The sequence below is a fragment of the Rhinolophus sinicus genome, chromosome 2 (assembly GCF_057876585.1).
Source record: "Rhinolophus sinicus isolate RSI-liver-muscle chromosome 2, RSI-T2T, whole genome shotgun sequence".
Taxonomy (NCBI): Eukaryota; Metazoa; Chordata; class Mammalia; order Chiroptera; family Rhinolophidae; genus Rhinolophus; species Rhinolophus sinicus.
Genome location: NC_142502.1, coordinates 182,033,702 through 182,048,197, shown reverse-complemented (window position 1 = coordinate 182,048,197; position 14,496 = coordinate 182,033,702). Strand labels below are relative to the sequence as shown.

The following is a 14,496-nucleotide window of genomic DNA, read 5'->3' as shown; positions in this document are numbered from 1 at the left end:
AGGAAAACAAGGCTTGGGAAGGGTAACTATCTTGCTTAAGATCATACAGTGGTTGGAAAAGTGTGATTCAAACTTGAGCCTTTTTCCAGCCCCCGCTCCTTCCCCTGTATTGCTTCAGGCTAAGGAGAAAATCTCCCACTGTGACAAAGAATCAGTTCTTGCACTCAAAAGAGACCATGGAAAATTTTTACTTAAAAAAAAAAAAAAAAAGCTTCTGTTATTTGCCTGGAGGTGGGTGGAAAGCATCTAAACAATTTCCAGAGTATGATAACTATGCTTTATGCTTCAACAGTATAAAAATGGCTGAGCAGAAATTTACCAAACTTTCATGAGGAAAAAAGAAATTACCTATGAGCTCAGAACAAGCCTAATAAATTTCAACCCAAAGGGTGAGGTAAAGAATGCCACAGGTTCCTGAGACACAGACTAGTAATAAAAATGACCTGTAATATCATCTGTGATGATAACTACAGTGCAGGCAGTGCCGTCAGACAAGCAGGCTGGTCTGGCAGGTCAGAGTGGCTGGAAGAAAAAAGTTCCTTCCAGCTTTTGGTTTCTCTATATACATTGCTATCTAGGCTTGTCTGGGAAGAAGTTTCTTTCTGTGGTTGTCAGAGAGAATGTTGATCCCCATAGACATTTGAGAATGAAGAATAATCTCTTCCTAGTGAGCTAACAGCCCAGGAACCATAGTTTCCAAAGCAGATTATTCAAATTATTTGAAACTGGAAACAGTCATCTTTAATCACCTTTGCACTAGTGTGTGGTCAGTGCAAGGCTAGGTGCTAAGGATGAAGTTGAAAGTTTGGCTCTTTTATACGTGATACTATATACTAACTAGGATGATATACCAGCATTGTTTTTTTTAGCCAGAGGAATGTCAACAAATGTCTGTTTTAATAAGTGAACAGTCCCACCTTGACTGACTCATTCGTGGTTGCAACATGTCTACACTTCCCACAAGAGCCCTGAGAACCACTGAGCTCATCAACGGGGGTGGCAGGAGCTCAGATGCGAAAGTGTCTGTGGCCGCCCACGGACAGCCAGGGAGATGGAACTGTGCTCTCCAGCACCACCCATTGGAAGACCTGAAGGGCTCGTGGAAAGTCCAGACACCTGAGCCATCCCCCAGAGATGGCATTAATTAGGAGCTGGATGGGACTGTGTATTAGTTTCCCAGAGTGGCGGTAACAAAATACCACAGTGTGCCTTAAACAATAGAAACTTACCGTCTCACAGTTGTGGAGGCCGGAAGTCCAACATCAAGGTGTCAGCAGGGTTGGTCCCTTCTGAGGCTGTGAGGGAAAGTCCTTTCCAGGGCTCTCTCCTTGCTGCTGGGGGTTTGCTGGCAATCTTTGGCTTCTGCTGCATCTATGCCTTCATCTTCACCTGGTATTCTCCCCAGGTGCGTCCAAATCTTCCCTTTATGACACCAGTCATATTGGATTAGAGCCCACCCTAATCAAGCATGATCCTATCCTAACTTAACTAATGATATCTGCAAGGACCCTATTTCCAAATAAGGTCACATGTGAGGTACTAGGGATAAAGACCTCAACACAGGAGTTTGGGAGGGACACAATTCAACGCATAACAGGCTGGGACTGTACTTTCAAACAATTGCTCAGGTGAGGTTATCAGCCTAGTTAGAGAACCACTAACTTGCAGTGGAGGTATCACCCTCTGATATACTCATGCCCTTCACAGGAAAAAATAAAAAATTAAAATTCTTTTCTATGTAACTCCCTTCTTATTCCCCAAATACCTCATCTTTGTTTCCTTAAACCTACTTTCTCAGACCAAAGGACAAAGCAGAGATTTAGAGGAGGTTATTACAAAGAGGAAACGCACTTGACTGGGCACCAAAGGGCCATCTTTTCTACCTCCCCACTGGTGACCAGAGTAGGAGCCAAAGATTACTTTTGCCAAGAGAGTATCTCATATTAGATGATGTTCAAAGTCTGTGAATGTGTGTTCTTGTCCCTAAAGATGTTTGCTATTCCAAACACCAAATAAAATTGGACATCAGTAAATAATATGTTCTTCTCTGTGACAAATTCAAAGAAATGGTATCTGCTCCTTTCAGGCACTTGCCTTACATTCAATTTTCTTGGGAAAGGGTACGGGCAAAAATCCAGCATATATTGTGCACATGTCGAACAGCATGGGGATATCACAGACTTGGTGACAAGGAAGGAGGAAAAGGTAATTTACAGCTAGTATAATATTTAGAGTACCATAAACATTTGATCCAAACAAAGAGCATTCTATGTGTTAAAGACCTTTGTGTTTTTTCTGAAAGGAAAGTTACCTGAGCAGGGGGCTATGCGGAATTCTGGTCCTTAGGAATCCAGCCGGCACATAACCCCTTGCTGTGCCCTGGCAATTTCCTTGGCAGCTTCATCCAATCCTCAGGTCTCCACATGGATGCTGCCGCCTCTGAGGGCCTTCCCATCGCAACAGCCCCATCATCAGCCTTTCAGTATCCTTCCCTGCTTGCTGTCTCCATGGCTCTTACACAGCGTACCATGATCTTGTTCAAGGACTATGTCCTGGTTCTCTCCGCCTCTCTGTAGAATGTAAGGGGTATGAAGACAGGGGCCATGTCAGCCTCATTTCCTGATGTATCTAGACCAGATCCTGGCACTGTTGAATGAATAAACAAATGAGAAAACAAATTTACCCTCAAAGACAAAAGTCTATCAAGTATTCTAACATGTTATCATGGTATAAGCATTCTAATCTTTAAAGACCATGACTTATAATTCTAGTTAAACACTCCAATCTGCCATTGCAACTTAAATAGGCAATCTATGTGAAATTCACAAATGTCCTAGTAATCTCTTCTTCATGTAGTCTCTTCATACTTGATCTTCACTTGCCATGGGGTGAAGAAGACGAGGAGAACAAGGATGGCCGAGAAGATGGGACCCAGAGCAGCTTCTTGATCCAATCATGACATGTAGAATGGATTGGAGCCAAAGGTGGAGTGACTCTGATGGCAGAGAAAGTGAACGAGGCTTTGCAGTGTCTAAAGTGAGGGACTAATGAAGGGCCAGACAGGATGCCAAGGATGAATGAGCATGGGGACACGCCAACAATAACACAGGTACGTCAACAGAGGACTGGAGCCCTATTGGATTGGGGTAAGGAGGGAAGCTGTAGAGTTAGGGCGTTAAAGAAGGCTAACGTACTGATGATAAAAATCCTGATCTTAGAAGACTAAACTGCCATCACAAAACAATCCAGCAGATGCCTCTTCAAGAGAGACCTCCATTCTTTTCCCAGTCCATTCACAAAGACCAGGACTGGGGTGCACAAGAGCAGTGCCCAGGGTACCAGCACCACCCAGGGTACCAACATTCAGAGAGACACACTGCAGGGTCCTGTAAATGCCTCTTTAAACCACGCAGCCTAGAGGGCCTCTCTTGTCTCACCCTAGCCCCAGGCCCATCATGCATGATGAAGCTCCTGAAGTCAATTCCACTTCATTTGGATCTACTGCCCCATAAGGCACATCGCTGGCTTCTGAAGTACCCTGGGCCAGACTTTGTGGAGGGAACAGAGGTGACTGAGAACCATAGTATGAATCAATAAGCTTTTGATCTAGTAAAGAATGTGATGCAATTAGCTTAATACTCAGGAGACCCTGATGAGTTCTCTAACAGAGAGGTCACAGCAATCCCTCCCTCTTCTGGGTATCTACCCCCAAAATTTGAAAACACTGATCCATAAATCTAAATGTACCCCTGTGCTCATTGCAGAATTATTCATGGTGCCCAAGACATGGAAACAACCGAAGTGTCCTTCTATAGATAATTGGATAAAGAAGATGTGGTACATATGCACAATGGAATATTACTCAACCATAAGAAAAGATGAAATATTGCCGTTTGTGACAACATGGATGTATATTGAGATTATTATGCTAAGCGAAATAAATCAGACAAAAAAATCGAGACCCATATAATTTTAGTCATATGTGGGATATAAAACTGAAAGCAACAAATGAAAAAGACAAATAAACAAACAAACTCATAGAAACAGAGAATAGTTTAGTGGTTACCAGAGGGAAAAGGGGGTTAAATATATGGTGATGGAAGGAGAACTGACTCTGGGTGGTGAACACAGAATGCAATATATAGGTGATATATTATAGAAATGCATACTTGAAATCTATATAATTTTATTAACCAATGTTCCCCAATAAATTTAATTTAAAAAGAAATTTAAAATAAATAAATAAATAAATAAATAAATAAATAAATAAATAAATAAATAAATAAAATAGAGGGGTCAGAGGTATATGGGAATTACATAGGGAAAGAAGAGCTCCAGGGGTTTTGGTGTGACTTCTTGTAGGATATCAATTGGGAGCGACACTGAGGGGTGGATAAGACTTTGGCAGATGAAGCTGGAAGTTGAAATGATTCCCAGCAGAAAGAGAAATGTAAATAAACATGGTAAAAAGACAGGGCGTAAGGCAAAATTATCCTCAAAGCTTGAATGAAAATGTTTAAAGGGCATTTTGTTCTTAGCCTGTGAAAGTCTGGGTGTCATCAAAGCCAACTCAGCTCTTCAAGCCTGACAGTTTTTCTGTCATTTTCCTTCTAATTAGCACAGAAGCTAAGCTCTCAAACCTTCAGTTTCCTCCTCGGCCTGTGTTAATGATGGGATGGGCTATTAGCTGATATCAAAGGCAATGCTTTTCCATGTGGATCATTTACACTGTGCTCAGGGTTAATTCCTTCATCATATACTAAAGAAGAGTTTCCTCATCCAGAGTGAGTGAGACTCTGCCAAGAAAGGTGCCAGGCACCAGCACACAGGCCAGGGGATGAAATGCACGAATTAAAATGTGATGCCACCCGAGCCACCCAGCTTCCAAAGGTCAGCAGTGCCAAGAAGTCAATGAGGCTAGAAGTTCAAATGGCGAGTGGAGTGAGGAGCAGGGCTCCCCGGCAGGAGGCGGGCGGCACAGCGCCAACCGGTCGGGCAGCTCCCACTCGGAGAGACAAAGCACGTTCTGATGGCTGCATGTAACTCATAATAACATAATTTTATTCTTAGAAGCAATTTCCATTACCGGCCCTGTTTATTATCACATTATTTTCTCAATAGTGGCAATAAACACACTAAACTCTCCCTGTTTGCTCACATTTTTATTACTGCTCACAGTCATCAGGAAAGAGTAAGCTGTGAGGAATGTGCTCATTAGCCAGGAGCCCCCCGCCAGCTCCAAGAACCCCAACTCTGTGGCCTGGAAGGCGGCCAAGAGCCTGAGGCCGGCCTGAGGGACCAGCGAAAACCAGGGAGGACCTGGGCAGAGATGCCCAGGCTGAACAGGTCCAAGGCTGACCACCAAGGAATGTGTTTCAATCTCTCTATGTGTGTTTTGACCTAGTAGAAAAGATGTAAATAAATACAGGAGCGAATGTTTGAGCACTCTTTGGCCTGTTTTTCAAACTGCAGGTCACGGCCCTTAGGCGGGTTACAAAAATGAATTTAATGGCTCATGACCATTTTAGAATAAAATAGAAAATAGATGCATGACAATAGACAATTACTTTAAAAAAAAGGCATCTGGCTTGTATGCGTGTACACGAGCACGCGTGTGCAGACACACACACTGACCTACGATTTCTTACCATGGGTTGATATCAAAAATGCTTGATAAACATAATTGATGATTCAGACCTTCAGGGAAAATGGCAAAGTCATTGTGGGGGCGGAGCCCCAGAAAGCAGTTTCCAGGCTCTCGGCCTCACATAGACAGGTGCTGGCTCAGGTAGTAAATGGCCAACTGTGATTGCATGGCCATCAGCTGTGGCTAGTTGGCCGTCAGCTGTAACCAGTGAGCCATTGGCCACTAATATAACTGCTGTGGCTATGCTAGCAGAGAGAAAAGAGAGAAAGAATGGGGGCTAGCAAGATGGCGGCTGGGCTGGCAAGCGTGGATGGCGGTTTGCGGACAGTGTGGATCCAGCCTCCAGTGAGAGTATAGTGCCGCCAGAGAGAATATAGTGGTATGACTCCCCTACCTATGGCTCCGTGGGTGTTCCTTTTTGGCCTCACCATGTCCTGCGTTCTTGTATGGGGAACGGGAGCAGAGACCCCCAAGGCCGCCCTGCATTACAAATGGCGCAGCGAGCAGGGTCTCCCGCACGACAAATGGCGCAGCGAGCAGGGTATGGTGCCAGCCAAAGCTCTCCAAAGGACGGTGGAGTGGTTTGTGCGTGTGAACACCCAGTCTGAGGAAGACCAGGAGGAGCAGCTGCCGGAGAGCTGGACCCCCGTGGAGGGGTGGGAGACGTGGACGGTTCTCCCACCAGCACAGGAAAAGGCATGCAGCTGCTGGAGAAACAGAGCCCCGTGGAGAGGTGGAAAGATGTGGACGGTTCCCCAACCAGCACAGGCCGGAGAAAGCGAAGGTCGTTGCGGCCCTGTGGGCTGGGAAGTTCCTGCTCAGGCAGCCCGGATGCAGGACTTATAGTCCTAGGAGGTAACGCTTGCTGAGTCCTCCGTGGGAGATAAGGGTGAGGTCAAGGTCATCCCTCACCCCCATGACAGCCCTGGCGAATGACTGTGGACTATGGGGAATTGCCTTCCATCCCTAATTTAATGGACCGCTTGACTGTTTGTTTGGGAACTGTTGTTAGTGGAACTGGGGGATATTTGCTTTTGTCTCTTGACTGGCCGCCATTGAGAATATGTAAGTACCTTGATTGTGAGTCGCTGTTGTTCCAGCAGGGTACCCTGAGAGGCACAGAGAGAGTGGCAGTGCCCTGAGAGCCCTGGCTGAGTCCAGGAAGTCTGGCTGAGCCCTGAAGATACCCTGGCTGTGCCCAGGAAGTCGGGCTGTTTCCAGAGAGAGTGGCAGTGCCCTGAGAGCCCTGGCTGTGTCCAGGAAGTCTGGCTGAGCCCTGAAGATACCCTGGCTGTGCCCAGGAAGTCGGGCTGTTCCCAGAGAGAATGGCAGTGCCCTGAGAGCCCTGGCTGTGTCCAGGAAGTGTGGCTGTGCCCACAGAGAGTGGCAGTGCCCTGAAAGCCCTGGCTGAGTCCAGGAAGTGTGGCTGTGCCCACAGAGAGTGGCAGTGCCCTGAGAGCCCTGGCTGTGTCCAGGAAGTGTGGCTGTGCCCAGAGAGAGTGGCAGTGCCCTGAGAAATCCTAGCTGTGCCCGGGGAAACTAGTGGTACCCTAAGAAGTCCAGGAAGTCTGGCCGTGCCCAGAAGTACTGGTGGTGCCCTGAGAAACCCTGGCTGTGTCCGGGAAGACAGGTGGTACCCTAAGAAGCCCAGGAAGTCTGGCTGTGCCCAGAAGCACTGGTGGTGCCCTGAGAAACCTTGGCTGTGCCCAGAGAGCCTGGCTGTGTCCAGGATATTGCGTTCACCCCCAGGCTCCTCGCACAGGGCCCCTCGCGGAAGACGCTTGTCGCGTAGATTGTGAGGCGAGAGCCTGTAGGGGTGGAGTGTGGGGGCAGAGCCCCAGAAAGTAGTATCCAGGCTCTCGGCCTCACATAGACAGGTGCCTGGCTCAGGTAGTAAATGGCCAACTGTGATTGCATGGCCATCAGCTGTGGCTAGTTGGCTGTCAGCTGTAACCAGTGAGCCATTGGCCACTAATATAACTGTCGTGGCTATGCTAGCAGAGGGAAGGAGGAGAGAGAAAATGGGGGCTAGCAAGAAGATGGCGGCTGGGCTGACAAGCGTGGATGGCGGTTTGCGGACAGTGTGGATCCAGCCTCCAGTGAGAGTATAGTGCCGCCAGAGAGAATATAGTGATATGACTCCCCTACCTATGGCTCCGTGGGTGTTCCTTTTTGGCCTCACCATGTCCTGTGTTCTTGTATGGGGAGTGGAAGCAGAGACCCCCAAGGCCGCCCTGCATTACAAATGGCGCAGCGAGCAGGGTCTCCCGCACGACAGTCATGAAATCGAACAAGTAGTTGGCTTTAGAGTTGCAGAGAACTGGATCTGAATCCCGACCTTCCCACTGACCAGCTGTGCGACTTTGGGCTTCTAACTTCAGCTCCGCCGCCTGACGATGAGAATAAAACACTGGCTTCCTCAGGGCTGTTGTGAGCATGTGATGGGCTGACCCGCGCAATGGAGAGAGCGCTGGGCCTGACATCAGAAGCCTGGTCATCTGCTGAGCTCGGTGATCGTTCACCGGATGGAGCACTTTGTCTCTTTTGGCTTCAATCTCATCACCTGTAACATGCGGGTAATGACGTCTACCTCACAAGTTGTGAGAATTGATGAGAGAAAAAGACGTGAATGTGCTTGGTGAATGGAAAAGTGCTGTAAAGTGTGAGGGCTTATTATTTCTACTTTTATCTAACCCTATGCGGGAAGGGGACACTGTTCCTGGCGGACAGAAGCTACGGGCTGAGGCCACAGCCTGCATGTAGCGCAGGGTCCCCAAGAGCGGGAGCATGACAAGTGACAGGGCCTAAGACAGGAAACCAGAATCTGGAAAAGTCTCCCTGAGACTTCAGGGCCTCTGTTGATGAGGGGAAAGAGGCCTTTCCAGAGGAGACAAGTTGTAAAGTAGGCAGATAGCCCTGTAAGAGACCCCACATTAAATGCATCAGATCATCCAATTAGAAATTTTCTCTCTGCTGACTACAGCCTTTTACAAGTATGCCAGTCTGGTTTCAACTTAGCCATAGGACAATAGTTTCCAACACTTGCTGAGTATCAAGGTCATCTGCACAACTATTTAAAGATTCCCAGGCTACTCCATGGAGAGTGTGCCTCTTGGCTTAGCATGGCACTTAGTGATGTGACCTTTCTTAAAAGCTCCTCAGGTAAGTGTGCTAACACATCCAGTTTCCAAGCATCTGCCCGGGGAAGGCAGACAATGCAGTCATCTTGAGACTTTAGATCGTCCTCCTTAGGGACAGAGGACATTTCTTTGCAAGGTGGTTCTTAAGTATTTCCCCCAGGGGGTTATCGAACTGGCAGGCTCCTGGGCCTCACCCTCCAGAAATTCCAGGTAAAGTAGGGCCAAGGATTCCTCAAGGCTGATAAGTGCCCCAGGTGCTTCTGAGACAGGTGGAACAGAAACCTGCGCTTTGAAAAACACTGCAAATTACTGGCTATTCACTTCACCTCTGAGCTTGAGCCATTAACTGCAAACTGGGGCAATTCTAGAATAGAACCTGTGTGTCTCCCTCACAGGGTTTTTGTGGGGCTGAAAAATGAGGATGGCAATGTGTAAATTGCAAAAGGCTGTGCAGGGTGCTTATTGTGGCTAACCAGACAGCTGTGTAACTCAGAACAGACAAATCTGCAGGGCAAAAAAAAAAAACCACATGTTTCCCATTGATCCCAAACCATACCCTTACGAGACAAAAGACCACAATTCCCTTGAAAACCAAACAAGGTAATGGAAAGAGCAAGCCAAGCTTATTCAGTTTCTCATTCATTCAACTGCCTGATTCTCACTGAATTCACCATGATTCCTCTCAGCTTCAAGCCTATGGCACAATGTTTATTTTCAAGGACGAGATAAGATACACATTTAAAGCCCACATGAAAGATGAATAAATTTAAAATGTTTCACATGTGCGAACTGTTGCTGGTAAAAATACATGAGAGCTGAGGACTCAGTCTTCAAAGACCATGATTTGGATTAAAACTGGGTCCTAATGCAGCCCTAGACTCAGGCTATCAGAGCTGGAAGGCATCTAAAGTCTTTTATACACTAGAAAACGGAGACCCAGAAAAGGTCACACCATCAGGGGTTACAAAATCCACCTTATTCGACTCCCAACTCACTGGTCTTCTCACTACAGCAAACCCTGATAATAAACATGTATTGGATGTCCACCATATTTTTTAAGTACGCACTTGGGATTCAAGGATGGATAGGTGTGGGGACAGAGCCCCAGAAAGCAGTTTCCAGGCTCTCGGCCTCACGTGGAAAGGTACTGGCTCAGGTGGTTAATGGCCTCAACTGTGATTGGATAGCCATCAGCTGTAGTTAGCTGGCCGTCAGCTGTAACCAGTGAGCCATTGGCCACTAATATAACTGCCGTGGCTATGCTAGAAGCAAATGGGGGCCTAGCAAGAAGATGGTGGAGGAGCTAGCAAACGCAGATTGCAGTTAGTAAGTGGGGTTGGTTGGTTGGCAGAGAGAAGTGAACGGCAGGTTGCAGATAATGTGGCTGCTGCTTCCTGTGTCTCCAACCCAGCCGCCAGCGAGAATATAGTGCTATGACTCCCCTATCTATGGCTCCGTGGATGTTCCTTTTTGGCCTCACCATGTCCTGTGTTCTTATGTGAGGAGCGAGAGCTGAAACCCCACCTGTCACCCTGCGTGACAATAGGATATAGTCCTTGTCTTAAACAACTTTACTGTCTAAGCAGAGAGAGAAGAAAAGTCCAATGGTAACAACTCCAGGTACCTCGAGCAACTCACAAATCGGTGCAGAAAGATTAAGCGCTAGTGATGCAGGGCGAGCTGGGCAAGCCAATGTTTAGCTGGACTTGGAAGTGCCCCTCTGGGCAGGGACTGGGGGCCATGCCAGCCAGACACAACCAAACAAGCGCTGCTTAGGAAGCAGTGAGAGAACAGAGGTCACTAGAGATCTGAACATAGCGAGGATGCCAAAAAAAACATGTACACGTGACATGTACTCATCTTTTATTATCGGTATATATTGAGTATGACAATTTTAATACCATTTTTTCCTTTCTTAAAATGTGTATACATTTGTTTTGGCACCTTCTGTATAAAGGAGGAAATGATTGGAGAGAAGGTTGGGTTAGATTATGATGAGCTTTAAGTACCGGGTGGAAGAATTTAGATTGCATGGGGGGCCATTGATGGTTTTTGAGCAATGAAGCAACTAGGTTGGTGCAAAAGTAGTTGCAGTTTAAAAGGTTAAAAATAATTGCAGAAAGCACAATTACTTTTGCACCAACCTACTATTATAGAATCATGAAATGAAAGCTGAAAGGAATCTTAGCAGTGCTTCTCACATTTCATAGTATATTGAATCACGTGAGTTTTTTGCAGATTCTGATTCAGCAGATCTGGAGTGGGACCAGAAATTCTGCATTTCTGATCAGATCCCAGGTTATAGGACGCTATTGGTCAGTGGACCACACTTTGAGTAGCAAGATTAGTGCTCATTATAGCCCAGTGAGTTTCAACTCTGGTTACGTATTAGCATCAACTAGAGAGCTTTAAAAAAAAAACTGTCAATACCTACGCCTTACACAGAAAATCAATAAAATCAAAATAGCTGGGGGAACACAGACATTGAACATAGACATTGTTTGAAGCACCGTTCAGTGATTCCAATGTGCAACCAGAATAGAGATCCTAATTCCAGAGCAACCTCTCCTGACTGTAGAAGAAACAGAGCCAGAGCAAGAAAGACACCTGCACAAGATCTCTCATTTCATGGAAGAGACTGAAAGAGCCTTCCCAAACTGTTACACAGCCTTTAGTGCACCAGTCTTCAAAAGTACAGTTCAAAAAAATGGCAGAAGCTGCAAATCTTATTTGGAGTATTTCTCCAGCAATGGTTTTGGGTGGCATTCTGTGAGGTTATTCTCATCCATTGGCCTTTAATCTTTTTGATTAACGAGTGAAGAGAAACCCCTATGAACTCCCATTCTGTCAGCTGCAGGATCCTACAACAAAGTGTGCAGAAAGCTTAATGAGAAAAACTGGCAATGTGTTACAATTATGCTTGGCTGGCTAGAAATTGAATTCCACAAGTGCAAATAATTTAAAATTTAAAGAAGTTGGTGACTGGGGTTTTCACTTAGGAAAAATAAAAGTGAAAATTTGTCCCTTTGACTTCTTTGTTTTCTCATCCCGAGAGGCAGCATTGCCCTGGGGGAAGAGTATTGGACTGGGCTCTACTTGAGGCTTCTGTAACTCACTGTGTGACCTTTGAGCAAGTAACTGCAATTTTGAGCCTCAGTTTTCTCATCAGTGAAATAAAGAGTTAGAATTAGATGATCCCTACCTTCCTATCCAGGACTGCTACAGTTCTCAGTAAAACATAACTCAGTGGAGAAGAAATGGTACAGCAACTTAAAAAAAAAAAAAAAAGACACCAGAGTAATTAATTAAAAAGTGAGCAGAAAAGACAGTGAGAAAGAAAAACTTTGATTCTGGCAGATAGACACTGCTAGCTGTATTCTAATACCCAAGTTCTGTTTCTTCCTTCTGATCAGAACTCCGGTTATGTTTGAGGGAGCAACGGATCAAGGTAAAAAGTATATTTCACAGACTCTCTTGCAGCTAAGATTGACCATATGACAAAATTCTGGCCAATGAGACATAAGAAGAAGTCAGCAGAAATTTTCTAGGAAAGTTTTGCTTTTGTAATGTAGATGTTACTTCTTTCTCCTTATTGTTTCTCAGGGTTTTGTTTTTTTTTTTTTTTTCCCTGCATAAAACATATTTATAAATTTCCAATCTATGGGATCCACAAATGCTTTCAAGTAGTATTAACCTACTAATGTATATAGACAACTAAATTGTTACCAGAAAGACCACTGTAACATTGCTTATAGTGATCATCCATCAAAATCTCCACGCCAACTGATTCACTAATAATCATTAACTCAGTGGTTCATCAAATGATCAATCTGAATTATTGATTCACACACAAAAACAACAACAATGAAAAAACACCAAGGTTTCTATTAACCAATTATAAAACGTATACCAGTTCTGGTTCCTCTGAGGATGGCTAATGTTAAGTATACTTTAAGTTTGCAATATTTTGTATTTTGAAATTCACCTGTCAGACAGGTGATGAATGTTAAACATTTTATAACTGTAGGATAGGTTTATTTTACCCAATGTGTTTTCAATCCACATTACTGCCATTTACTGACTTGTTTTCATGATTGAGGGAAAAGAACTGGTACTTGAGTAGGGCACCAAGACTGGGAATATTTCACCCATTTATCTGTCCATATCACACATCCACCCAATCAGTACACTTACATACATGTTACACACTCAAGCCCCTATCCACACAGACTTGACTTGTTTAGTCAGGCTGACAGGTATGTATTATGACACTGTAGACCCTGCAAAAGGAATAGCCCATATAGAAATTATACAGCACCAATAGAAATAGGGTATTAATGTGTTGTGTCTCTTTCACTATCTTGATAAGTGGGTGTCATTTGAGATGAGAAACACAGTGTTGCTATACTCTGTATAATGGATGATTTACAAAGAGCATTCAAGAATAAAACAAAGCTTCTGTGTCTGTATGGACATGCACGTTCACGTGTGTGAATGATAGTAAGGCACGTGTGCAAAGGCAGTGGTGCTAAATCCTTCCCAAGCACAAAAATCCTGGTGTTCTCTGTACAACTCCCTCATTTTCCTCCTGTTCAAGAAAGTAAATTCATGGACTGAGGAAAGTAGGAAAGACAGGACATTGGCTTTAAAACGCACATGGGGAGAGAGTCCATGCATTCATTAAAATCTTGACATTCATGCTATGCGTTACAGTGAAATTCAAAATTCACAAAACATATTACAAAAATGCACAGAACATTAGGCCAGCCTCAGTGAAACACCAATAATTGCCATAAACTCTGTAAGTGAATAAAAAAGTTTGTTTTGGGAGTTGTTATCTAAATATTAGGTGAATCGATCCTTTAGCAAATTGCTCTATGGGTCATTTGCTGTCCTCGAATTGGAGTGGGGCCAATTGATCATTTCAAGGTAAGTAGTAAACTACTCAGCAAAGTCTACAAGTGAGATCACCTAGGGCTCCCATATCTTGAGATTAGCATTATTAGCAAGTTATTTTTAAGCATTATAAGCATTTTGATTATAATAACAATGGCATTATTTTTTAAAAGACTGTTCATTAATGAAAACAATTCCATTGTTTGATAGGCCTGGTGTTAAGACCTCCAGCTAACTGATATTACATTGTGGTCTTAATATTAGCTTAATAATTCTCCTAGTTTATGTTGAAAACTCTTAACTAGAATAAAAAACATTCTCCCCTTTTGGTTGTTCACATCCAGCAGCTGATCGTGTGTGTTACACACAATTCTTGTCCCACGCAACCTACACTGCAATGGTGATATCTCTTTAAGGCTCACTGCGTAACAACAGAAAGGATTTTGTTTCTTGCTGTGATTGTTTCAAGTTCTCACTTTAATGTAGAGTTGTCATCAAGGACAGTTATTTAAATATGATTCTTTGAAAGGCTAGGTGCATTTATTTCTTCAGAAAGGCCTTGGAGGTTTCTGTCTTTCTGTGTGTGCTGACACTGCATTCTGCCTCTGGGGATGGGGGGGCGGGGGGTAGAGTGAGCATGTGTCAGGGAGTGTGTGTGTCTGTGTGTGTGTGTGTGTGTGTGTGTGTGTGTGTACACATGTGCACACCCATATGCATGGCAGGATGCAATGGTAAATCAAATTCATTCTGATAGGAAGAATAACATCACAGTTGATTCCAATTCCTGATTGTCAAAAGCTCAGTCCCTCTCCC

At 44.6% G+C, this 14,496-nt stretch overlaps 1 long non-coding RNA gene across 1 annotated transcript in view; it reads right to left on the bottom strand.

Moving 5' to 3' along the window:
• Nucleotides 1-1,235: 1,235 nt before the first annotated feature.
• LOC141571809 (uncharacterized) overlaps nucleotides 1,236-14,496 on the bottom strand; it is an 87,320-nt gene continuing 74,059 nt past the window's right edge. Inside the window, exons 2-3 of the long non-coding RNA XR_012496865.2 lie at nucleotides 2,312-2,646; nucleotides 1,236-1,422 (exon numbers count right to left, since the gene is read on the bottom strand). This is a non-coding gene — a long non-coding RNA (uncharacterized LOC141571809). The remainder of the gene's footprint in view (nucleotides 1,423-2,311; nucleotides 2,647-14,496) is intronic.